At 44.3% G+C, this 26,106-nt stretch overlaps 1 long non-coding RNA gene across 1 annotated transcript in view; it reads right to left on the bottom strand.

Moving 5' to 3' along the window:
- The window catches only part of LOC138579825 (uncharacterized), an 84,035-nt gene extending 58,554 nt beyond the window's left edge, over window positions 1-25,481 (bottom strand). The window contains exon 1 of the long non-coding RNA XR_011304138.1: window positions 25,314-25,481. This is a non-coding gene — a long non-coding RNA (uncharacterized lncRNA). The remainder of the gene's footprint in view (window positions 1-25,313) is intronic.
- Window positions 25,482-26,106: the final 625 nt, after the last annotated feature.

A 26,106-nucleotide genomic window follows, 5' to 3' on the forward strand; every position in this document is an offset into this window, starting at 1 on the left:
AACGCTTTTTCTCCCTCAGCTGAAATTTTATATTGCGGAATACATGGCAATGTAATTCCTTCTTTTAAAACAATCTTTACTGGCTCTACTTTCAAATAACCAACATCATTGTTGTTCACTGCACATATACAAGCTGGTACTGTACTCAATTCAGACGGTAGTGGCTTAGATACAAATTGTGATACAGGAGTCTTTTGTGGCGAGATTGTCAAAAACACTCCATCCGGAGAACAATTAATTACTGCATTCAATTTCTTCAATAAATTTAATCCCAACAAATTTTCGCCGCAATTTTTCGTCAAAAGAAATGGGCACGACTCTGTGAATGGACCTAGTGTTATAGTTACTGGTTGTCACACTGGACTAATTACTGGCGTACCTGAGAACCCTATTGAGACATTCTTATGCCCTGACAGTGGTATTTCTGGAACCCGCTGCCGGTCAATTGAACATTTATTTGCACCTGTGTCCACTAAAACAATGTGCTCCCTATTCCTAACCTTCATTTCTACGTAGGGCCCTTTCTGGTCTACGGGAATAGATACTGGTTCCAAACCCGGTCTCGGCTGTCCTAGTAAAACAGTAGATCGTCAGATGTAAAGTTGCCAGAGTAATATGCATTGGTCTGATTGTCAAAAACATTCCCACCATTTGTATTGTTTCGTTGTTGATTCTGATTTTGGTTCTGATTCTGATTACCCTGGTTATCCTGAAATTGTGGCGCTCTTTGGTTTCTACTTTGTCCTTGTATTCCCGGACGACCTATATTCTGTCTTCTCGGAAAAGTCTCATTTCTATTCTGTATATGCGGGCACTGTGCTCGCCAATGGCCGCCTTGTCTACAATATGCACATTGATTAATCCCTATTGGACCCCCTTGCATATTGGATGTTAATGCAAATTGGACTCTGGATGGTGCGTTCCCAACACCTCTATTATTGTTCGTTACTTGCTGTAACAGTACTTTTGTTTTCAAATTCCCTTTGTCCCTTAGTTCCTTATCTTTTTCCGAATTTACTCTGTTCTCATAATACTGGGCCATGTGTAATACTTCACTTTGTGTTTTTGCTTGCTATGCACTTTCAGATGTCATTAATAAACTTTGAATTTTCGGTAATAACCCTTTCACAAACTTATCAACAAACAATCTCTTCCCGGGTTCAGTACTTAGATCTTGACCTCTAAAATCTGCAAATACTTCTTCAAATCGATTAAAATAATCTGTCGCTCCTTCCTCTTTGCCCTGCAAACAAGCAGTCAATTTATCCCAAATTATTCTTTTCTCGGGTATCAAAGTTTTCAATTTCCCTACTACTCGCGATGGTAAAGCCAACATTACCTGCGGTGGCTTCTCTCCAGCCTTTCTCTCACTATCAATTCTAGTCAAATTCTCCCATGTATCACCTAACACTGGTGCGTCATTTATATTTCTAACCTGTCTCCATATGTCTACAGGAAGAATCACGGGAAACAATAAATCAATATCACTCAATGTAAAAACAGATGAATTCAAAACAGATTCAATTTCCTTTTAGAATCCTGACGGTTTTTCCTCATATCAGGGATCGTTTGCTTTATAGTATTTACCTCTTGCCTCGAAAAAGGGACATGTACAAACTGTGCGATATAATGAGCTTCTATCGTTCACACTGGAGCTGCTCCATTGGCAGCATCCTCTACTTTCGGGACAAATGTGGGAGGCACCTCCCTCATGGGTAATTGCAAACTAGGCAATTCTACATTTGTTCGTCTATTAAGGAACAAAGCTAAATCAAGTGAAAAAGCAGTTATTCCAGTTTCAGGCGACAATTCGCTTTTATAAATTTTCATTAAATCAGCGGGACAACATATCTTATTCTTCATACATTCATCTTGTAGGTACTCTACCATAACCTGTAATACCTTTCTCTGCATTTCAGGTGTACACTGACTAAACGTATCATGCACTTCAATTGGGGAAATGGCGGCATCCCTAATCCATATAAGTGCATCTTGCGTACAAATCCGCATCTCTTCACTAACAGGTTTCAACGGTGGCAAAAATTGTTGCTGGACATACGACATATGTGGTTTATCTTTTTCAATAATTCTCTATGTAATCGATCAAGTTCTCGCTTAAACACAAATATTCGTCCTATGTGTTCTCGTACTTTTGTCGCATTATCTGGCAAATATGAAAGAGCAACCAAATCGTGCAACTCTTGCGGTACCACTGTATCGGCCAAATCACCCCATATTTTCACAAGATAATTCCCCATGCATTCTAACAATACCTGTTTTTCACCAAACCCTCTATGATCAGATATGGAACTTTGCACAGCCACTTCATTGCCATCATCAATATACGTTTCGGCCCATTCTTTCAGTTCTTCTCTCCTTCCTTTGCTAATCATGCTAAGAGTCTGTCTAATGCTTCCTTGCCCAGGCCCCATTTCTGTGGAACTGCCTGCTATAGCGGCTAACTCATGCTGTGGCGTCGGTGGAGGAAATGATGTCACAGACACAGGGGAAGAGGAACTGCTTACTACAGGTGCAGATGGAATAACGGGAATGGGAGGTACATAAGGAGGAGGTGCAACTCGGTCAGTACTTTGATGTTCATTTCTTCGCTCATTTAACTCATTTAATATTTTGTTAATTAGTTTGTCTGATGTATGCAAGTCTTGCTGAGGATATATTTTCTGTACATCTAATTGGAAAGCCCTGTCCATGTTCCTAATGGCTTCTCTCTGCTGATGTTGGTCAGGCTCTAGCGCTTTCTCTACATTAGTTTTATGTCTGCGTGCGTGTTTCTCGCTACTTCTCAATTGGAGATTAGCTTCCTTTCTCCAGTCTCTTACAACGGAGAACGCTGCTGGTCGGGCCTTCTTGCGTAGCAATACTGATTCTAGATGTTCTATACGTGCTAATTCAAAGCTTCCATTATTAGGCCACTGAAGGTCTGACACACGTCTGGTCTGCCTATGCCAAATCGCATTAAACACTATTGCCCCTATACCGTACTTGATATACATTTCATGTGCCGGCGACCCTTCGGGTGGCCCGACCTGGCCAGTTTCCAGAGATTGTCTACCGCAGTGAAAAAACCTCACTAAGCAGGAAGACAATTTCCCAGGCATGGTTAAATCTTACCCTTTTCTTACCCTGGGCGTTTGATCTTGCAAGAGCAACACTCAACCAATATCAGGACTTTTAAGAATTGGGGCACGACTCACCTGATCAACCAATTCGTCACTTAGGACGCAATTCGTGTATATACAGACACAACCAAGAATCATCGTGACTGTGTGTCTGGCTCAATCTGCCTCGTTCCAGGACCCTTGCCTTGATTCTCTCTGGGCGCTGCTCATCGATCAGGGATCGACTGTGTACAGATCTGCAGAGGAGTATCCCATCACTTCTACAGGGGCGCCCCGAACACCTTCCGATCCCCGCTCGATGGCTTCGTCCTTGACTCGTTCTTGTCTTCTTCACCTTCAACATATACGATGGAGCATTAGTGGGAGGGTCCCTGTTCGGTGCCATATTTGCTAGGCCATGAAGACTGCATATGGAAACTAAGGCACAATAACCATATACTAAAGTGACAAGTCAGACACAAGGTTCGTTTTCCAAACAAGTCTGGTTTATTTCAAAGTATTCTCAGTCGGCCGACTGGGTCTCACCGCCTCATGACGTGTGTTCCCAAACACCGTGAGATGAAAGAGAGAGAGAGAGCAGTGCTCAAGCAGCAATATATATATATACATTAGACATAATCTTTGTGAAGGCAATTCGATCCACCCACATACATGTCGTACAGGCTAGGGTTCAGTGATTGACAATTATGACAATTATGACACGTTATGACAAGTCTTCATTCAGCCTAAACATAGTTATTCTAGCAAAGGCAGCAGAGGCAGCTTTCTGTTATGGGGAACATGGAGCTCTGGCTCAGCAAGGATATTGTGTTCTTAGCAGGGAAACATTCCTTACTACGTTATCTGTGTGGCTTGGGTCATGAGCTAAGGGTCAGATAGTTCTGAAGCAGAAAATACCATTCTCTGTGAAGGAGCACCGCTAGAAGAATATGATTCATGTATTAACTGCATTTTTCTACAGTGTTTGCAAGACAACCCGGCACCTGGTCTGCTGATTAGATGCGGCTTCTGCTCGCCTACAAGGACTTAGTGAGAGAGAAAAACAATGTATTTCTGCACAGTTTGACATTCCTGTCTGTGTTAGTATTTCAGCATTCAGGCCGTGGCCTCGCACTGTGTGTGAGTTCGAAGAATAGAATATATTTGCAAAGTGTTTTGACAGAAAGGAAAAAAGGAAATGGGCAACATTATACAAAATGGACGCCCTTTGGTTACATTGACGATTCTTTGGTCGCAATGTTTGTCACATGATGCGATTGGTTTCTGGCCAACATATTATACGTATCATTCGACTACAGGGTTACTTTTTTGGTCTAACAATTTCTTTTACAAGATGCTTTGGCCTGTCCTGCTTGAAATTGTTCTTGTTCTCTGTCTCTCTGGTCTGGCGTCTTACTGTAGGTTCATTACCTCTTCATAGTGTGGTTTTCATAAGGTCACCTGTTTTCTCAGTAAGCACGTCCCACTCACTCTCCTGGGATTACCAATGGACCTCTCTTGTTTTTGAGATATTTCTTTGTTTAGCTACAATACATTTGCTCTATATGATGTATTGTTTGCTTAATGTCCACTTTGTTAGTGTATTCTCCTTCCATGTTTCTTTTTCCAAAGGGAAATAGTGCCACCTTCCTTTCCAAATCGTCAGGGTACCACTAAAGGCACATTGTCAGTGAGTAGCTTATTTCAAGGTTCAGTCTTTATTGAAACCTATGCGCTCATCCTCCTGCGCCCACTAATGAGTACAATCCCTGATATTATATCCTTATTTTGAGGTGTCCATCTTTGGGGCTTATAGTGTTTTTTATATTCCCTTGGTCAACGAAAGTATTGTTCCTTCTCCAGCATGTTTATAATTGGATTGGCTCCTGCATATTTGTCTCAGATACGACTCCCCTTCTCTCACCAGGACTTGGGTATTTCCCTCTTACTATCTCCTCCGTGATTGGAACTCAGGTTTCCAAACTCTTTCCTCCATATGGTCTCCAGAATTGTTACCCAAACACTGTCCATCTCCCTGTTAGTCCAGAAATGACCCTATAGTATGGATAGCATGTATATTATGTTGGCCAGAAACCAATCGGATCATGTGACAAACATCGAAAACACAGAATCATCAGTGTAACAAGAGGGCGTCCATTTTGTGTAATATCCCCCATTTGCTTTCTACCTTTCTGTCAAAAAATGCTTTGCAAAATGTATTCTATGCTTGAAGCTCATGCACGGTGCGAGGCCACAGCTTGCATGTTGAAAGATGAACCCAGACAGGAATGCCAAACGATACAGAAATACATTGTTTTCCTCCCTCACAAAGGCCTTAGAGGCGAGCAGAAACTGCATTTAATCAGCGGCCCAGGTGCCGTCTTTTATTACAAACGCTGTAGCAATAGGCAGCTAAAACATGAATTATATTCTTTTAGCGGTACTCCTTCGCGGAGACTGGTATTTTCTGCCTCAGAACTGTCTGACCCCTGGTTCATGAATAGAAACAAATAGATAACGTGCTGAGGAATGTTTCTCTCCTACGAACATGATATTCTTGCTGAACTAAGAGGTTTATGTTCTCAATAACAAAAAGCTGTCTCTGCTACTGTTGCTAGAATAAGTATATTTACACTGAATAGAGAATTGTCATAACGTGTCATAATTATCATGATTGTCAATCATGAACCCTAGCCTAAAAACATTATGGGCGGTTTGAATTGCCTTCAAAGATTACATGCATGTATATATGTTCTTGCTTGAGCAATGCTCGCTCTCTTGCGTCTCACGAGGTCTGGGTACACACGTTGCAAGACGTTCGACCCGAGTGGGCAGACTGAGCATACTTTGAAATAAATCAGATGTCTTGGAAAATCGAACCTCGTGTCTGTCGTGTCACTAGTATATGGTTATTGTGCCTTAGTTTCTATATACGGGGTCTTTACAGCCTAACATCCTCATCTGAATGCATGACATATTTGCTCCCAAATACTCCTCCATCGTCTCCCTCAAGTGCAACCCGGTAACAGTGCACTTTTCTTTTTGTTCTCTGTTCCGCACCCTTTTATGCTCCAAGTCTCTTTCCACTTTCCTTATTCGCTTTCATCCCACCCACTCCTCTGTTGCCTGACACATTCCTTACTCCACTTTCTTCCTTTGTGACTTATCCTAGTTTATTTCTCAGCTCTCTAGCTTGTTTTCCACCTTTCCTCTGATTTTCATCTTCTCATGCCACCTCTATTTTTCTTATCACCAAATCTCTCATTCAGGATGCCTCCAAATGTGGCTGGCCCCTGTGAGTCACCTTGGGCTGGCATCCCCATTCGGGTTGCTAGCCAGCCACCTCTCTTTCTTTCACACTGCACTGTCCCTTCTAACTTCTTTGGTGGCTGCTTTTCTTCATCTCTTTTTCTGCTCCTGTTGTTTGGATCCCTTTTCTCCACCTTCTGTCCAGTCCTTCTGTCTCCATCTGCCCAAGCCCCATTCTGCTAGTTCTGCTCCATCCTCTGTCTGTACTCTCCTCTCTAGGAGCTTCAATTCTCTCCTTTACCGGTTTTAATGTCTTTGTTTCTCCTCAAAATTCCAACCAGAGGCCACTTTTTGCTCTCCGCCCTTCCCACAATTGACATTTTTATGGCCGTTCCCCTCTGTGCCTATCTGGAGCCAAATGAACTCCATTTCTTATCTCTAATTGATTTGGAGCACCACTGTTCATTCAGGTTCTGGGTTCTAACTCAAATTCTGTCCTGGACATTACAATGCCAGGCAGATCTCCTTGGGATATGAACTATCCAGTCTGTCTCCTGTACGTAACAGTGCCCTGCGGTTTCCCCATTTTCTTACATGTGCAGAGTGGCAGAGAAAATAAGACCTGAACTCCCGAATTTTCCAATGCTTTCTGAAGAGCTGAACAGGGAGAAGAATATATCATGTGAGGTCATCTCACAATGTGCTCAATTACAGACACTGTGTATAATCACTGCCTCTCTACTGTATGAATGATGAGCCATTATGTGTTAGGGTGCAGCTGATGGTCATGGCAGACACACTACTTTGCTGCAGGACTGACACACCTCCCAGTCTGTGTCCAACACTTGGGGCTGTGCCAGCATGCTAATGAATGTTCCTTGGCTCCAAGGTGTTTGCTATGCCATACATTGGTCTCACTATTGTGCATTGTGCCGCTTCATATGCCCCAGCAATGATGACATGCCCAGATTCGTTTCTGCCTGCCCATGGGACTCACCTTTTCTCCCCAGAGTGCAGTTGGCAAAATACTGCTATTGACCCTTCACAAAGTAATTCCATATCATAGATAAGCGCTGTGGATTTGCAGGTGTCATTGACGGTTATACAGAGGCAGAAGAAGAGGGAACATGATGCTCTGCAAGGCATGCAGATGCAAGAGGTGGTACTTATAGTTGTGACTGGCTGAAGTTGATTGATGTACACTACATCAATATTCATATCAACATTTATATAAAATGAATCTTAAAAATATATAACATTAATATCAAAATTATTGGGCGGCTTATCAAAAATATTCAGGGGGCTTATCAAATTGATATACAATGTACATCAAACCTTTTGGGGTTCTGATCAAATTGATATCAAAAGGGGGCGATACTAAGGGCAAAAAGGGGGCGTGTCCATCTGTCAAATTTAACATGATGATGGAAGTGTGCCCCATGTACTACTAACTGGGTGTTGCGCTAAGGAGAGATGGCTCAGACTTCTATTTGTGGCAAACACCTCTGAAATGGGATATTAAAAAACATGCATCATGCAGCAGTATACAGATGGATCAGATGTTTGTCCAAGGCTGCACTGTGGGGCCACCGGTCTGCAGTAAACTGCAGTGCTTGCTCTCAGTCTTGGCTTCTTTATTCTGTTCATAATACCGACATTATTGCAAATGTTCTGAATGATTAATGCCCCCCCACTACCCTCCCAGCACAGAAACCGCTCTAGGAAGCAACAGTGCCTAACCCAGCAAAGTTAAATGAATGCTGTGGACTGTTGTGCTAACTCCCTAAAGCCCTAACCCCCAACACCTGGCTCCAGAGTAATTAATTTATTGAATAATCTTGCTGAGTATATAAAGTTTAAAATACTTGAGAGCATTACAACTTTCGCGGAACGGATTAACGGGCTCCGCTAATGCAGGCGGACCCGTTAAACCCATTAAGCGAAATTACGAGGTCCTCTCGTGGGACCCAGTAAGGATGCCTGGTAAAACCAGGCGTCGTTACTGGGTCCCGCGAGGGAAAGAGGGAGCTAACAACGGGCCAGTCGTAATCGGCCCGTTGTTAGCTCCCTCTCCCATTCCCATTGAGCCCTATGGGGGCTCATATGGGAATGGGGAAGGACCGGGCCCGGGTTCCCAGAGGGAGGAATTACCGGGCCCTCCGAACTCAGAATGACCCGGTAATTCCCCATTCTGGGAACCCGGTAAAGGAGCCCGGTTTGGCGGCAGCCATGGAGCAAATAGCTCCATGGCTGCCGCCAAACTCGTAATGAGGCCCAATATGTTTTCCCCATAAAAGTACTTTCGGCAGGCTATGTCACTCCTTGGTAAAATTTGAACACATTTTACGATTATAAATAAAAAGGACCTAATAATATCATGGCCCTGCCCTGCATGGTATTGAGTCATACATACAAGGTTGGCGTTACAAAAGAGGCTTAGCTCTTGTATTGGACTTTAACAGCATTGTTAAATCTTGTTTTCTTATAGTAGCCCTAGAACATGTATTTACGAGAAAGATAATCTCAATATGTGTGGTTCCCATATGCTTTATATTTTAATTTTATGTCTTGCCAAAGGAGTATTGTATTTACTTGGATTTAAAATCTCAGGTCTTTATGTGTCGAACCTTTTAAAAAAAACAATAAACCTGTCTGAGCTGAATTCATCTTACAATGCTACACGAGTACCATAGAAAGCCCAGGCCTGTCTTACTTCCTGCTGTGTTCTGTAAGGAACTCATGGTGGTAACAGTAAAGACAGACACAAGCGATCACAGTTCAAGGGTGTTTATTAAACTGTATATGCTGGTTGGAAAAATGCCTAATCTAAACCTAAATCTAAAATGGGAGCAAGCTACGACCATCAAATAATAATAAGGCAGTTCTAGTGGTGTCTTGTCAAATAAAAGGGGCCTACACTAAGAAAAAGCTATTGGCTATCCTTACGCTAAATACAAACAAAGAGTGTGGGATAGGATTCATAGGAAAGAAAGAAGTGTTCACAAATAATAAGTCAGGCTGTGATATTCGGGGTCTCCCTTCCCCACGTTTTGAGCCCTGGACAATGCAGGTCTTCGGAGCACAGAACACACTCAAGCTTTCCGAGCACGAAACTACAGTTCCACTCTCAGGTATCAGGACCTTCAGTGGTTAAGTCTCTTTTCTACAAAACGTCTCTTGCCTCTGAAGACCTGACGTGTTCAACTAAATCATAAACAAAAGGTCCTTTCTGCATGCACGTCGGGTGCTGCCTTTACACCCCTGGATCCCCCTCTTCTAGGCTTAGATCATGAAACAATTCTTAGCGATGTCAGGAACTTCAATGGTTAAGTTTTCTTGCTTCTGAGGGCCTGACAGGTTAAAAAATAAGAAACAAAAGTTCAACAAAAGTTCTGAAGCTCTTTGCTGATTGCACTTGATACTTCTTCACCCCCGAGGCCCCCTCTTCCAGGCTCAGACCCCACTTGAATATCAGCCTCCCTCCGTCAGGTTCACTCTGACTTTCTCTGTTGCCTTTTCTCTGTTGCATTCACTCGTCGGTGGGTGATGGCTTTTCACCCTTGGATCGCACTCTTCTGGGCACAGACCTTTCTTGACTGTTTGCCTCCCTCTGTGGGGTTCACTACGGCTTTGAACACAATCTCTTTTGTTACATTCACAAATCTTAATGTGTTTTTAAACAGTTAATTGTGGACAGCACTCTGTCGGATTTACTCTTGTCAACTCACTGTTTATCGGGACTTCAGGCTTTGCCCCCACTTTATCGGCATCCCTCCGTCGGGTGCATTCCTGACAACTTTGTCAATCACGCAATTGCTTGAACAGTATCTCATGATGCATGATTCACTTCCCTTAGCTGGACGATCATCTGCTGATCAAAGGCTTTTGACTGTACAGAGGATTTTACTAGACCTCTATATGGCCACTTAGCCCCTCTTCTCACCTTTCCCAAGGCCTTCTGGTAACAGTAATTTCAACAATAGGGCAATTGCATAGAGTTTCCTGCGTGAGCACCGATGTGGTGCCTGAATCCTCTCTGTAGCTGGTTTTCCCCTCTTTTAAACAGTTCTTTGTAGTTTCTTCGATTGGCCGTTTGCTTCTTTTGTTACACACAGTTTGGTTTCTTATCGGGTCTCCCCTAGACTCACCGGCTATGATGAACCACGCAGCTTTTCTTGTCTTGGAAGTCAAGGCCAGTACCATGGAGGCAAGCATCTCTCCCCGGCTTGCTTATTAGTGGAGGAGGACGCTGTGTACCGTTGACATCTGCTGCAACACACACTGGCTATTGTTCGCAGTCTTACAATTCCCTACGTGAAGGTTTCACGGGCCTCGGTCGGAAACGGCAAGGTCGTGTCTCTCCTTGTCACCCGCTCCGTTTGCATCGTCTTTCTCCTCCTCTTGAAATGCCCTGCTGAGTTAGCTCTCTCGTTGTGCGGTATGCCTTGCTCGTATTGTGCTCTCGTACTCCACCTTTTATCCCTGTGGGAAGGGAAAGGGCCGTCAGGTGTGTGTGATTCTGGTCAATTGCCTGACTTTGCCTGACCCTTGTAGTGGGACATGTCAGGTAAACGGGTCTGGTGGTTGTCCGTCTTCATTCGGGGTGTACAAAAGTGTTCATGTCAGAAAGGGGGGGGGTACAGTGGTTGAGTATCTTACGGGGTAGAATGGGGAAAAGGTGTTATAAGAAGGGGGATACCGTGTCTCATCCATTGGTGTCCCACTTCCACTCCACGAGGACCCCCATCCAGGTGATCCTCCCTCACTGGTCCACCCCCAGGAACTGGATCCAATAGCGATGGCCGTGTCCTAGCCACATGAATGACAGATCCCCTGGGACTAGTTAGGGAGACACCTTCTGGTTTTTCACACTGCCACGAGTTCTGCTTTTGCTATCAGAAACATTGCACCCTGAGCCTGTCCCAGATCCGTTCCAATTCCACTATTTAGTGCTGTCGCTGCAACAAAGCGGTTTCAGGCATTTGATAATTAATCTTTTTTGATATAGCACTTGCTATCACAATTATGTCGCTTTGCACTATTCTAAATAACAGCCTGTAATCCCTCCCTCGCCATATATGTTGGAGATGGGACATAAAGAGTTTAGCACAATGTGACTGTTCACCAGAGAACAAAAGGGAAGAGAGCAATTTGACTGTAGACTGCAGTGAATAGACACAATACTCCACTTGCAGCCCCCAGAACTGGATATATTACTAAAATCCCAGTTTTCAGAGCTGAATACAGTTCTCCCTATGAGGCCACCAGAGCTAGACACAGTATTCCACGTGTTCCTCAGAGATGGGCACAGCATTGCAGATATCAGCCTCCAAATGTGGGGACTATCACTATACACAAGATGAGGCCTGCACAAATGGACGCAACACTACATAGGGGTCACCCAGGACCGGCCACAACACTAGGGCTGTGGTATCAAACTTGAGACACTACTCCAGATGATGCCTCGACTATTGGGCACAATACTCCAAATGAGGTCTCCAGAACTCACGCCAATAATGCAGGTGTGACTTCTAAAACCGGAGGCCACGCCCTAGATGGGGCCTCCATAAATATACAACAAACATTAGCAAAGCCAACAGTTTTGGCTTGTGTATATGTATTAGGCATTTGCCAGGCACTGCTATTATATATGCCCAGGTACTCGCACAATGTTATTGCTGCTACCATTGGTGGCCAGTTAATACCACTACAGCAGTGCCTGTCAAATGCCTTTCCCATGCCTACACAAAAGCCTAAACTGTTAGCATTGTCAATGCTGCTTGTTAGATAGGAGCTGCCATATGAGATCCACATGAGCCCCCATGCCACTCTCTCCTCCTGTCTCTCTCTGGCTAGATGCATGTGCTTGCTCTGCATTTAAAATAACATGCACACTTGGGAAGCCGGGCACCAGCCAGTCACCAATGCGTTTAGCCTCACTAGTGACAATGCTGATGGCAAGCTGAGTGCCGCCACTTTAGGAAGATACCCTTTGAAGATCTTTCGAGACACCCTGTCCAGAGTATGGCCCCTCATGAGTGGAGATTGGTTTTCCAGGTTGAGTTAGGCCAGTCTTACAATGGCAAATGTAGGGATAATGAGGCCTTCTTCATTTCTGTTTGGAGACCCAAGTTAGCATTGCAGCAGCAGGAGCCACGTAGTCCTAGAAATGCCAAGGGGAAGGGCTTATTTTTTCATCATCATTAAGCCTGAACTGAATCTTTTTCTTCATCGTTTTAAAAAAAGGGAAGCAGACAATGGCATCAACCCACAAGGAGATGCAACACCCAAAGTAGCCTGTGTGAGTAGTCAGCCTGCTGCTGCTAACTTCTCCCCCACTTGGACGACTATTTGTATAACCCAACTGCCTGAGACCATCTGGGGGTCGCTTAAATATGTTACAGGCTATTTGTGGTGTTTATTTTCTTCTTGATTTAGGTTTTGAATGTTTTAGCATACGAGTTGTGTGGGTCTTTTTTTAATCCCAATGAGATAATATGTAGTGCCTTTTGATATGTAATCACTTTCCAGTATACTGAATTTTCCCATTTGACCTTTCTGGGGTTAACTATTTAATACATTTTCACTATAAGTATCTTTCCTGTTGCTTGCTCTATTGTGTCCTTATCGTTGCTATTGTTTGATAGCAACGTCCCTCTAACTTCTGGCAGAGGTAGAGGCCGAGCTTGACCCCGCTACTTATAGGTGAGCCAATGATGCTACAATGAGGTCTTTGAAATTGTCCCTGCTTGAAAGTAGCTGGATAGGATCCCACTACAGCTAGGCTACAGCTTGTTGAGCTTAGTCAGACACCCATTTCTATTCGCCCACGGAACCCTCTTGGCCATGGGGCTGCCACAGAAACACTAGGGCGCGGGACACGAAAGTGCTACTGAGGGGAGTAAAGAGAGAAGTGTGTGAGCTTCTGCAGGGTCCACCAGAATATGAAATGAAGCGCCTATGCCTAGCCCAGGAAGAGGAGAGTGAGAACGTGGAGGACGGCATGCCCTTCAGCAGGGAACATGTAGATGAAGTAGGCAATTCCGAGGGTGCACAGAGATTGGGTTCTCAGGAGAGTATGTGCAGGGAGCGCAGGGTGGAAAATGGGGGCTTCTGCAATGCGCACTGAAAGAGGGCTTCTAGATGCAGCCCAAAAGAGGAGACAGGGCGCTTGCGTGGGAGCACAAAGACACACAGACCAGTGAGATGGGGCTTATGCCACAACAAAGATATAGAAATCACTTCTTCGGGGAGCACAGGAAGAGAGGAGGCAACAGAGTGGAGAAAGGGTGCTTCTAGTGCAGCACATAGAGGAGAACATTGGTTGGTGACAGGAGCATAAAGAGGATGCAACTGGGAAGTATGGGAGGACATGCAGCTGGCTGCCTGTGAGGTGGTTTGAGGGATGCGTCAGCCATTTTCAGAACTGAACAGTTTCATGATGACACGGCGGTGACAGCCAGCAGTGATATTTACTGCAGATGAAGGAACAGCTCCAAGGAAGCCAGTCACAAGGGTAATAGTATACCGGAGGAAGGGGTTATTCGCATCCAAAACACCACAAGCTAGCACAGTATTTGGTGCCCATCCAAACCCTTCCCCCGGCAATAACGGAGAACTCATCTAAGGGGCAAATAAACTGTTTTTATTCTCCAAAAGACAAGGATCATACAGGAAACAACAAACGCTCCAGCAATCTCATCGTCTGAGCCTGTGTCACGCGGTTTTATTCCTTGGTGACGTTACGAACACCAATCCATCCGCATAAACCTAAGGGACATCCCCATTGGGTGGCTTGGGTGGTAACACCTATAGAAATCACCTATGTTAATTATGCTATTGGTTCACCATGTCAGGTGGCTTCATCTGAGACTTCCCCAAAAATGATCTATTACTTTGTTGCAGGGTCGCATGATGACCATTGGCCGAGCGTCTGGATTGGCTGGAGCGGGTCCCCCCAGGGTTGGGACCCTTTTCTGTTCTCAGCACTTGGTGTAACTTTTCAAGGTAATGAGAAAGATTGTATGTCCCCATTGTTGCCACTGATATGACCACCTAGCCTGAGAGAGTGCCTGTAGGTTGCAATTATCGGTGGACAACACATCCAACAATCCCGTCTGCTTTCGCTGGGAACAGCTCCTCTCGGCACCATGAGTAAATGGCCAAAGTTCGGTTCCACTGGGTCACGTGTGCGAGGACCCCAAAACTGAGCCTGTGTGCAATTATTGAGGATTTTATCCTGTATTTAGCAAGTGGCTCACCGCCTCAGGAAGCAGGAATTTTCCACCCGCCCTTGTCCTTGGCTGCGAACACCGTCTCTGTACTTTGTGCTTCAGAGCCTGCATCTCTTCTTCCATGTTTTGAGGCCTATGGCTTTATGCAAATTCACTACAGTCATTCTATGTTTTCCCTTTAAGTTCTAATATCTTATTTAGAGGTTAGTTAGTTCCTTATGGTTAGTTGCGATAAAAACGGTTTCAAACGTGGTCCGTGTTTGCTTGGCTTCCTTGTATTTCTGCATTTTGCTAGTGTAAAGTAGAGGCTTTTGACAGTATGTACATGAATCTGTCTTCTATCTATAGAAAGGTGCGAAAATGTTCTTTGTGTACACCTGTGTGTGTCTGCGCATCTTTGTGCAGGAAAGCAAATTTGCTTCATGGCTAATGCGGCTATGTCGTGTTGTCACTAGTAATGTAATCACTGCTGGACTTTGTTACCAATTAACCTGATCCAGTCATGAGACACGTGGCTCTTCAAAGCCATCAACAGGAACACAAGAGGTCTACTTTCCGGGCATGTACATACCTTCCGCTCCTACTATTGAGGAGCATACATCGCTGGTAGCAGGGAGGGTGTCCAACTTTCTTCCCCTTTGGAAACCCATTACTCCAGAGGAATGTGTCCTGAATATTATGGTTACCGTCTTGCCCTTCCGGCTATTCCACCATCCTCTCCCCGAATGCTCAAAATCCTTCCTGGAGCTCCTGGAAGAGATCCAAAATTTCCTTTCCTTAGGAGCAATAGATTTGGTTCATCAAGAGGAATTAGGTCAGGGATTTTATTCCATTACTTTCTGATCTCAAAGAAAACCGGCCGGATCTGACCAATTTCGGACCTTTCAGATCTCGACCAATCGCAGTTAATCGAAACCTTCCATATGGTTAAACAATTGAATGCAGGCTAGAATCTGCTGAACGATTGGATGACATCTATAGATGTACAGGATGCTTATCGTCACATTCCCATCTTCAAAGACCAGCGTCGGTTCACCACAGGAAGGTCTCATTACCAGTTAACATGTCTACCCTTCGGGCTCAATTCTGCGTCCATGGTTTTTCCAAATTTCAGTGGCAGTCTACCTTTGGTAAAGGACAGTACATCTATATCCTTAACTCGACTGGCTTCTCAGGGCAGTCTCTGGAGGAATTGCTTCAAAAGATGCAATTTACTTGCCACTCTTTTCAACCTAGGGTTTTCCATAAATGTGTCGAGGTCCAAACTCGTCCCTTCACAAAGGATACAATTCCTAGGAGCAGTTATAGATACTACTCTACAGAGCCTTTCCACCCCTGGAAAGGGTGGAAGCAATTCAACAAACCATCGTAAAGTTCAATATACATCAGCCTCTAACCGCTTGGTGGTTTCAAAGGCTCTTAGGGCTAATGGCTTCCTGTATAAACCTAGTTTGCTTTGCAAGGCTCCGTCTGAGAACGGTCCAGTTGCCTCTTGCTTGCACCTGGAACCAGCTGTTGCATTATCAGGAAATGGAAAATTAAATTCCAAAGCAAGTTCAAGACTTGCTAGTCTGGAACTCCACAGAGAACCTGTTAATCGTGTCTCCTTTTCAGCCGCCTTCACCAAATAGTTATAACAACACTCCTGTTGTGGAGACCATTGTCGAAGTCTATCAGCACAGTCTTTGGCCTTCTCAGGAAAAGGACCACTTAAATGTCTGGAACTAAGCCATATTTCTCGCTCTAAAATCCCTTCAAGGAAAGGTGTTCGATTCTAACGCACAACAGCACTGCAATTGTTCCATTACAACAAGCAAGGGGTGTGGGGGGTACTCGTTCCCCTGTCCCCTAGCAGAAAACATTTGTGGATGGAACGGATGAACTGATGTAGAATGGGTGAAGTGGGTGGAACGGGTGAAATGATAGAACGGATGAAGTAGGTGGATGAACGAGTGATGTGTTTGGAGCCGGTATAGGGGGTGGAACCGGTGAAGTGGGTGGAACCAGTGAAGTGGGTAGAACGGCTGAAGTGGATGGAACGTGTGAAATGGGTCTAACCCGCTAAATGGATGGAACGTGGATTGATGATGCATGAAGGATATCGTGAGTAGCACGAATGAAAGGTGCAGTGCATAAAATGATTGGAGTGCATAAAATGGTTGATGTACATGGAATGGATTGGAGTGCATGAAACGGATTGCAGTGCATGGAACGGATTGGAGTGCATGGAACGGATTGGAATGCATAGAATGGTGTGACTTACATGGAATGGTTTGGAGGGCATGGAACATCTGAAAGAGCATCGAAAAGAACGGTCTGAGTGCTTGAATTGTCGTAATGCTCGGAACAATCGTAGTACACGGAACGGATGGAGCACATGGAACTACTGGAGTGGGCTCGATCACAAGAGGCCTAAACCACCATATTCACTTCTCCACGCTTACTCTCTTCTTTACACCACCACTCAAATAGAACACAGCGATACTATGACACCATTCAGTATAGCTGTTCTCATACCATCATCTGCCTCATACTCCCCATCACCCTAACTAAACACTGCTGATTACACACCCTCCAGCCTGGGCGTTCTCCACAGTCCTAACGCAGCCAGAATCGGTCTGGATTACAACCTGCCAGAACAATTACATACTCCTGATCTCTCAACCACCACACCTACCGCTAAGAAGCAGCTATCACACGATTGCCACACCAGCTGCACACATATCCGGTGCTCACACGCAACTTTTGACTCTCTCTACTCTCTCTACTGACTTGAACTTCGGTTCCTGAGGGTGTACAACCTACCAGCGCCTTCAGACCATACCAATGGTACATAAGGCGCTATATAAATGCAAAGTAACATAACATAACTGGATACAGTTTAAATGGTCATCTGAGAGAATTGGCCTCATTACGAGCTTGCAGGCCCGGATACAATAGTACTGGTAAGCTTGCCAGTACCATTGTACTGGCAAACTCTGAGTTGTACTTGCAGGTGCCTTTCATTCTGCCAGGTCTGACTGGCGGAATGAAAGGCACCCGTGAGCACAGCATACCTGTAGCACAGGCACCGTCATGAATAGTGCCGGTGCTACAGGCATCCCAATTCCCATGGGGATCACCCGATTCCGGCACCTGCGAAAAGGCAATTACTGGTAATTGCCCATTTTACCAGCAAGGTTACCTCCAACCCGGTAATGAGGCCCAATATCTTTTTCCATATGTGGGATACACTGGAACGCCTGGTGGTTGGCCGAACAGTGAGGTACATCTTTTGTTTCTCATTCTTTGGGATGACATGTGCATATAGAACATGACGGCCATTCCTGGGACCCACTATTCACAAATGCAAGGAGGGGAATGCACGAGCGAACAAGGCAGCGAGGAAGGGACAGGGAACTTGTCTACCTCAGGCAAACAGGTATGGAAGAAGGGAGAGCAGAAGTTCCTGCTGAGAAGAGGGCGACGGGAGAGGAGGAGATATGCGTACTTTGGACTGTGCAGTGGATATTTGTCCATCCCAAAAAAAAAAACCTGATGGTTATTCAGCTCTACAAAGGCCCTGCACTCCACATACTCGAGACCCGTACCAGCACACAAAGCGCAATAAAAAAGCTTCCAATCCTCTCTAAGCTCCGACCAAACACCTGCTTGACAGGGGCGGGGGGGAGGGAGGGAGAGCATTACCAAATATTCCCTAGAGAAATGACAACCTTTCATTTGAGGTCAGAGCATACAGACACACATGCATGCACTGGGCTGTGAATATACAGAGAAGAAACGTGTCATCACAGCACAGCAATGCCAAGGAACAAAACATTGTGACCGCAGAATAAAGCTGAGTGCTCTCACTCAAGTTAAAGTGGGTCTGCTTAATGGCCTCTTCAATTCATTTAAAACGCCAGCAGCAGCGAGTGGTCCAGAGACCTTCCCTTTGCTTCCCTCCCACACAGCCGCATCTGCGCCCGCCAGGGGTCATGCTGGGAAGAGGTGGCCTCACACTGGCTCATCCGGTGCATTCCTCCTCCAGAAACTTCTGCTGCAAACCAGGATTAGCTGAACGAAAATGGCTGCCGCATGGAAAGAAAGCAGATACTTGAGAGCCAATCACATTATAGAAACAAACACACACTGCACAGCCAATCAGGTTCTGCTTACATTAAAACACTGACCAATCCCACACAAGTCACTAGATGTACATTTTTAGTGCCATTTTTGAAACCAAAACTTGTTTATTTTTAATAAAAAATACTGCAAAATGTGTCACATAACTTGAAAGCTGCAATAAATATATTTTAAAGCATCAATCAAGTCAAATAACTTTTAAATACCATTAACAGATGGCAGCCACCATTTTGGAAGGAAACATGGCTGACAAATTCGCCACACAGTAGAAAATGAGCCAAAGAGTGCAAAAAGAGGTGTCTTGTGGGTGGAGATGGGTAGGAATGGGAGAAGAAACCTACAGATTTCACTTAGCGATGGGTGTTAAATGGGTGGGACACATAGCCAAACTACAAAACGAAAAACAAGGCAACGTTGCCTTATTGTAACTGGCGCTTCTCAGTTGGCCCCCAATCCTAGGGGCTGAAATGTTTCAAAAATGTGTATTTCCCTCTTATTAATCGCTTCACTCGTAAATTAAGTTGAATCATCAGTTGAATCTGTGTAGTTATAGCCAGGAATGTTTATTCACATTCCCGTTTAAGCATATAGTGTAATAGCACTTTTTTACAGTGTGCCACATTGAGCGATCATTTTATGCCATCTATATACATTTTGCCAATGCATTTCGGTGAAAACCTTCATCCGGGCTGAATATAGGCTCTTGATTACATCATCAAGCCATTCATAATTACATTGTATGCACCATCATTGTCAATGCCAGTTCATTTCATGTTCCATATTCAATAAATTAACAAGTTTGTATTTTAACACATACCATTAATTATGATGTCCCACGAATGTTCAATTGTTGAGAAAGTGAAACAAAAACAAAAAGTGTGATTTAGTTTCAATGTTATGTACTCTGTGTGCATAAGTTCTAAAGGACTAAAGTATGTCCTACCTGATTGCATAGAATACAGTGTTTCTACAATTCGTATTAAGCCGCATGACGTTCCATTCTTCTATTGTGTGTTAGAACGCTTTCGGCAGTATCGCTGCTTGTGTTTCTGGCTTTCTAGTGCGTATAAAAACGCATGTGCCGATCCTGTCCCTGCTAGATAGACAGGCATCTTCATTAGCCACCTTATCATTTTGTAATTCATCGTTTGGATCAGACGGCGAGAACATGCCAATGCTTACCTCACGTTCCAGCGTCGTTCTGCAAGCCGCGGAGAGGAACGCTCGCGTAGGCTTGTGTGCATGTATTTAAGGGTTGTCATGGAGACGGTTGTGAGGCGCCATGGTCCGGCTAGGGAGCCAGTGCACGTACGCCTTGTGCCCCACCCCTGCATGCTTACCCTGGGGCGGGGACGTCTCCATGGCAACCTCGTGTTACTTTTGGCTCTAAAGCGAACTGACAGCTATGCTGTCAGAGCTGTTTCTGTTCAAATAACGTTGTGCCAAAGAATGATGATAATGCCTATCTTTTCTTATACAAATATGTAGTGGCTTCATCAAACTCATGAATATTCGAATTAATGGAGGCTCATGTGTAATGAACTGACAGCTGTGCTGTCTGTAATGTTCCTATTAGCGTTGTGCATTAAATCATAATGTCCATCTCTTTACTATCTACAAACTTGTAGTGACTGGTGCTACATCAAACTCATGAAAATTATTTTTCTTTACATCAATAATATCACACTAATGGTGTGTGTATAAAGGCTGATTGAAGACTCATGTCTCTGAGATTGAAGGCAATGGATCTAACAAAGAATAGCACAAATATGCAAATCACAAATTATCAATTGTGGAATATAAAAGCAAGCAGAAATGGTCCACCTAGAGATCTTCTGTAATTGAACTACTGGTTCTAGTGTCTTGGACCAAAGTCAATACATTGAAATAAGTGGGTCTCAGTCTAGACCTCAACATCCCCATTACAGGATATAGTAACTTCTATAGGTATTGAAAATAAACAATCAGGAAATATGACCTATCTGTATTATTCAACTAGAAATATTTTAAAGGTTGAGACTCCAATTGATTTATAAGAAACACATATAGTTAAGCTCCTCATTCCTTCCTCTTGGTATCAGGGAGCTCAGGCGGTCGATCCAGAAGGTTTCTCATTGATCCATTGTTTTCTGGAAGTTCTCATGCGGATCTCTCTTTTCCACTATTTCAAGAATAGCAAATCAAATCTGTGTCAAGTTATGTTTCTTGTCATGCAAGTGTCTTGCCACAGCCGAGGTCTTGTTGTTGTTACATATACAAGATCTATGTTCATTCCATCTTGTTTTTGCCATTCTCACAGTTTGTCCAACATAATATAAGCCATAAGGGCATTTTATAGTGTATATCACATTGTGGGAGTCACATGTTGCAAAACATTTTAGTCTTATTGTTTCTCCTGTGTAGGGATGGTTCAGAGATTCTCCTTTCTTTTTTGTGCTGGTCTGGTCTTGACAAGTTTATCCTTGAGATTATGGCTCTGTTGATAGGCAAATGTTGGAATATCTCTAAATAGATGTTCTACTCTTTGATCACAAGTCACTGTGTTCCAGTGTTTTTTAATGATAGTTTTGATGCAATTGCTCTGTCTTGAATATTTAAACATGAACACCAAACGGGGAGAATCATCTTTCTTGGTCTTCATTTTCAACAGATCCTCCCTGTTTTGGGTGGCTATGCGTGATTCTGCTACAGTCACCTCTTCTTGGCTGTATCCATGATCCAAAAACCTTTTGCCCATTTCTTTGATTTCCTTTTCATATTCTAAAGGATCACTCACTAATCTCTTTACACAAAGCATCTGGCTATACGGTAAGTTTTTGATGAGACTTGGCTGATGAAAGCTTAATCTTTGAAGCAAATTATTCCGATCTGTGGGTTTTCGAAAAATGGTTGTCTGGTATCCTGTGTTGGTTATATTAATTTGTACATCTAGGAAGTGTATACATTCTCGGGAGTATTCATGTGTGAACTGAATTCTTGTGTCCTTATTATTCAGGTAATCAAAAAATTCAAGTAGTTATGTTTCACTACTTTTCCATGCTCCAAAATGTCGTCAATTTATCTAATCCAAATTCCCAGATGTTGTTGCCACCGTTGATTGAGTGAAACGTATTCAGTTTCAAATTTGTGCATGAATGAATTAGCATAGAGTGGAGCCACGGTGGCCCCCATTGCTGTGCCAGCTACCTGGAGGTAGTATGTGTCTTTGTATCGAAAGTACAAATTGTTATTGATAAATTCCAGTAGTGCCATTATGAATTCTTTTTGCGCTGGTATTTCCTCTGCTTTGAGAAGTATCCATTCTACAGCTTCATTACTTAGATCATGTGGGATTGACGTATATAGACTCTTGACGTCTTGACTAGCACAACGCTAATAGGAACATTACAGACAGCCCAGCTGTCAGTTAATTACACATGAGCCTCCATTAATTTGAATATTCATGAGTTTGATGAAGCCACTACATATTTGTATAAGAAAAGATAGGCATTATTATCATTCTTTGGCACAATGTTATTTGAACAGAAACAGCTCTGACAGTCAGTTCGCTTTAGTGCCGCAAGTAACACGAGGTTGCCATGGAGACGTCCCCGCCCCAGGGTAAGCACGCGGGGGAGGGGCGCGAGGCGTACGTGCACCGGCTCCCTAGACCGGACCACGGCGCCTCGCAACCACCTCCATGACAACCCTTAAATACATGCACAAAAGCCTGCGCGAGCGTTCCTCTCTGCGGCTTGCAGAACGACACTGAACGTGAGGTAAGCATCGGCGTGTTCTCGCCGTCTGATCCAAACGATGAATTACAAAATGATAAGGTGGCTAATGAAGATGCCTGTCTATCTAGCAGAGACAGGATCGGCACATGCGTTTTTATACGCACTTGAAAGCCAGAAACACAAACAGCGATACTGCCGAAAGCATTCTAACACACAATAGAAGAACGTAACATCATGCGGCTTAATACGTAGAATTGTAGAAACACTGTATTCTATGCGATCAGGTAGGACATACTTTAGTCCTTTAGAACTTATGCACACAGAGTACATAACGTTGAAACTAAATCGCACTTTTTGTTTTTGTTTCACTTTCTCAACAATTGAACATTCGTGGGACATCATAATTAATGTTATGTGTTAAAATACAAACTTGTTAATGTATTGAATATGGAACATGAAATGAACTGGCATTGACAATGATGGTGCATACAATGTAATTATGAATAGCTTGATGATGTAATCAAGAGCCTATATTCAGCCCTGATGAAGATTTTCACCGAAATGCATTGGCAAAATGTATATAGAAGGCATAAAATGATCGCTCAACATGGCACACTGCAAATAAGTGCTATTACACTATGTGTTTAAACGGGAATGTGAATAAACATTCCTGGCTATAACTACATGGATTCAACTGATGATTCAACTTAATTTACGAGTGGAGTGATTAATGAGAGGGAAATACACATTTTTGAAACATTTCAGCCCCTAGGATTGGGGGCCAACTGAGAAGTGCCAGTTATAATAAGGCAACGTTGCCTTGTTTTTCGTTTTGTGGTTATTAGAGGTCCTTGTGCTATAGGACCAGTTTGGACTGGCAGCTCCAGGCTAAAACCTTAACATTTTAATTAAGAGTTCTGAACATTTAGTACAACTATAAAAACTATTGTGGTGCCCACCACTCCTATATTCTTTTTGTTAATTTCTCATCACATAGCCAAACTACCAGAAATCCATCCTCATATGTCAACCTGCATTAAAAAGCATTACAAACCTGCATCCAAAGCCCCTTTTTTCAAGCTCTCATGTTGAAGTTATTTTAATGACAATAGTTTCCGCTTTATAGGTAGTGCTTTCAGCGCCACCTAATAGCCAAAACTAAAAATGAGTGACTCAGAACTGGGCAGAATACTGCAGAAGCGCCAGTCCCACAACAAGGCACTGTGATCTAAATGTGGATCCCCAAAACTGGACAAACATGCAGATGGGCCCCTCCAAGAACTGGACACAAGGCCCCAAAGGAGACTTCACTGGTGTTTAACACAAGGATAGTGAAAGTTCAATGTTTCTATTGGACAAACCTTCCCCTATGAAGCCACACCTTCCATCACTCTGCCCAGTACCTTAGTGTCACTATTGGAGACTGTAGTGGTCAGTAAATGGGATATCCCCTAGGGAACAGCCTCCCGAAGCTGAAAGCTCTTGCTAGTTGCAAGCCGACTGCATGTATAGGAGCTACAGCCATAAAATAAAGAAAACATTTCTCCTTATAACTTCTGTGAGTGCTTGGTAGGCCGCTGCGAGGTAGAGGTGAGGTGCGATCAGCCGAAGCGAGCACACAAGTTTCTGTAATAGCTCATTTCCCTGTTGCTAGGGGAGGCGTTTTTACATTTCCTGCCTTGCCCCGGATGCCCCTTTATCTCCCCCCTAAAAGCCACCAGGCAGATGCCTTGCCACCAATAGTTACTGCAAGGGATGGTGCCATGGCCTTTCAACCTTTTCAATAGAAACGGTCCGAGGCTCTGGGCGGTCTTAGGAACTGCCCCATGCTGGCAGTCTCATGACACTGAAACAAAAGCATTTAATTCCAGACATTAAATGTGCAGGACGCATACGTTACAGGCTGCATTTACTGACGTCCTGAGGCAGTCACCTACCCCTCAAGGGTACACATATGGCATATTATAGCTGAAGTAGTGTGAACGGTTCACTAGGCAAATCACACACTGCTTCTATGTGGTAGAGTTCTACAGTATAATGCCTTTCACAGCAATCATTGTTGTATGCAGTGCTGCGGAGGGGGCACCCCACAGCTTGAGAGCACAGACAAGTAACCTGCGGGGCAAGGAGGCCATAGGGGAAGGGGAAGAGACAGAACACATACTGCAGACACAGGGTCAGCCCCAAACCCCTCCCCTCTCACCCAGCTGCAGGAGGACAGGCAGGATGAGGGCCATAGCAGGGTGCCAAGGCACATTAGCAAGTGCCGCACCCACACAGGAGATCAGGGAGGCAGGACGTCACAACAGGTGACCAACAATGGACACCATGAGGTGCTAACTGCCATCGGCACCAGCCGGCCGGGGGCGTGGAAAGCCACTCCCACTTACACACATAGCCTGGGGCAAATCCTTTAGGATATAAGGAGCTGCCTAAGCAGCAAGGAAACAGAAGCAGTGGTACTCCGTACGGAGCACCACAAGTAATCTGCACACGCAGAATACTTTTCTTTTTTGAAACATGGGCCTGTTTCTCTCTAGCAAGACAGTGAGCTATGCCTTGCTCCGGTTTTCAATGTATGCAGTTTAGAAGACCGTGAGCGTTGCCTTGCTTCGGTTTTCAATATATGCAGTTTACAAGATCGTGAGCTTTGCCTTGCTCTGGTTTAACCCTGCAATTAGCTACGAACAAGAACACCAAAGCAGGAAGTTTAACCTGGCCACAGACACGAATTTTACAAATACAAGCATCCCCCCCCCATCCAAAAACATTGAGCTGCACCGGGTTCCGACTAAAAGTTGGTTGCGGGGAAGAAGCACAGAAGGATACAGACGAGTATCATGGGCAAGGGCAGAACAAAAGCGACTCACCAGAGGTTTCCAGCGAAGCAGAGGAGCCACCCGGGAGCGACGCAGACCAGCAGCAGAGGAACAAAGGCCGGTCTGTGGTGGGCAGAGCCAAGCTCACGAAAGGAAGGAACCAGCCAGGGTTGCCGCAGCAACCAGAAGGAAAACTGACACAAGGACTGCAGCGTGAGGAGCCTGGTAAGCAACAGCGTGAGATGAGAGCTAAGGCTTGCGAACTCCATGGCATGCGCAGGACGTGGAGTGGGGTGTGTTTTTTCAAATGAACGCACAGAGGCTGGATAGTTTTTCTTGAATAACTTGCAACAATTAAGAAACCGCATACACCACCATGTCGAGAACATGCAGAGCGCAGATTTTTGTTGGTACATACAGCATGGGCACAGAAGAAATTTAAAGGAAAAAATTACAAAGCCACATTAGCTGAGTACTTCAATACAGCAGCACTACTTGCAAACAAGCAAACAAATCTGGTGCAAACCGCGCTGCTGCGCTGCCTAGTCTGAGAGGTTTTGGAAAAATGCGTATTTTCCAAGGCATAGGGCCGGTTATACAGATATTTTTTTAATGTTGCAAGCACATTGAGGTGATGACGGAAAAAAGACAGAACAAGATGGAGGAGGCACCTCTATAACCGGGGCAGGGTCCTCCTCCTCTGTCCTCCCTGGGTTAGGAGGAGGGATAAGTCCAAGCGCGCCAAAAACACTGGGAAAGCCAGCGAAAGGGCAACAAAAGAAAGGGGCGGGACAAGCCCCATATAAGCGGTGGGCACTGGCTGCACAGACTACAGCCTGCAGCA

This window comes from Ambystoma mexicanum, chromosome 3p (genome assembly GCF_040938575.1).
Source record: "Ambystoma mexicanum isolate Mex_15411 chromosome 3p, UKY_AmexF1_1, whole genome shotgun sequence".
In the NCBI taxonomy this organism is placed as follows: Eukaryota; Metazoa; Chordata; class Amphibia; order Caudata; family Ambystomatidae; genus Ambystoma; species Ambystoma mexicanum.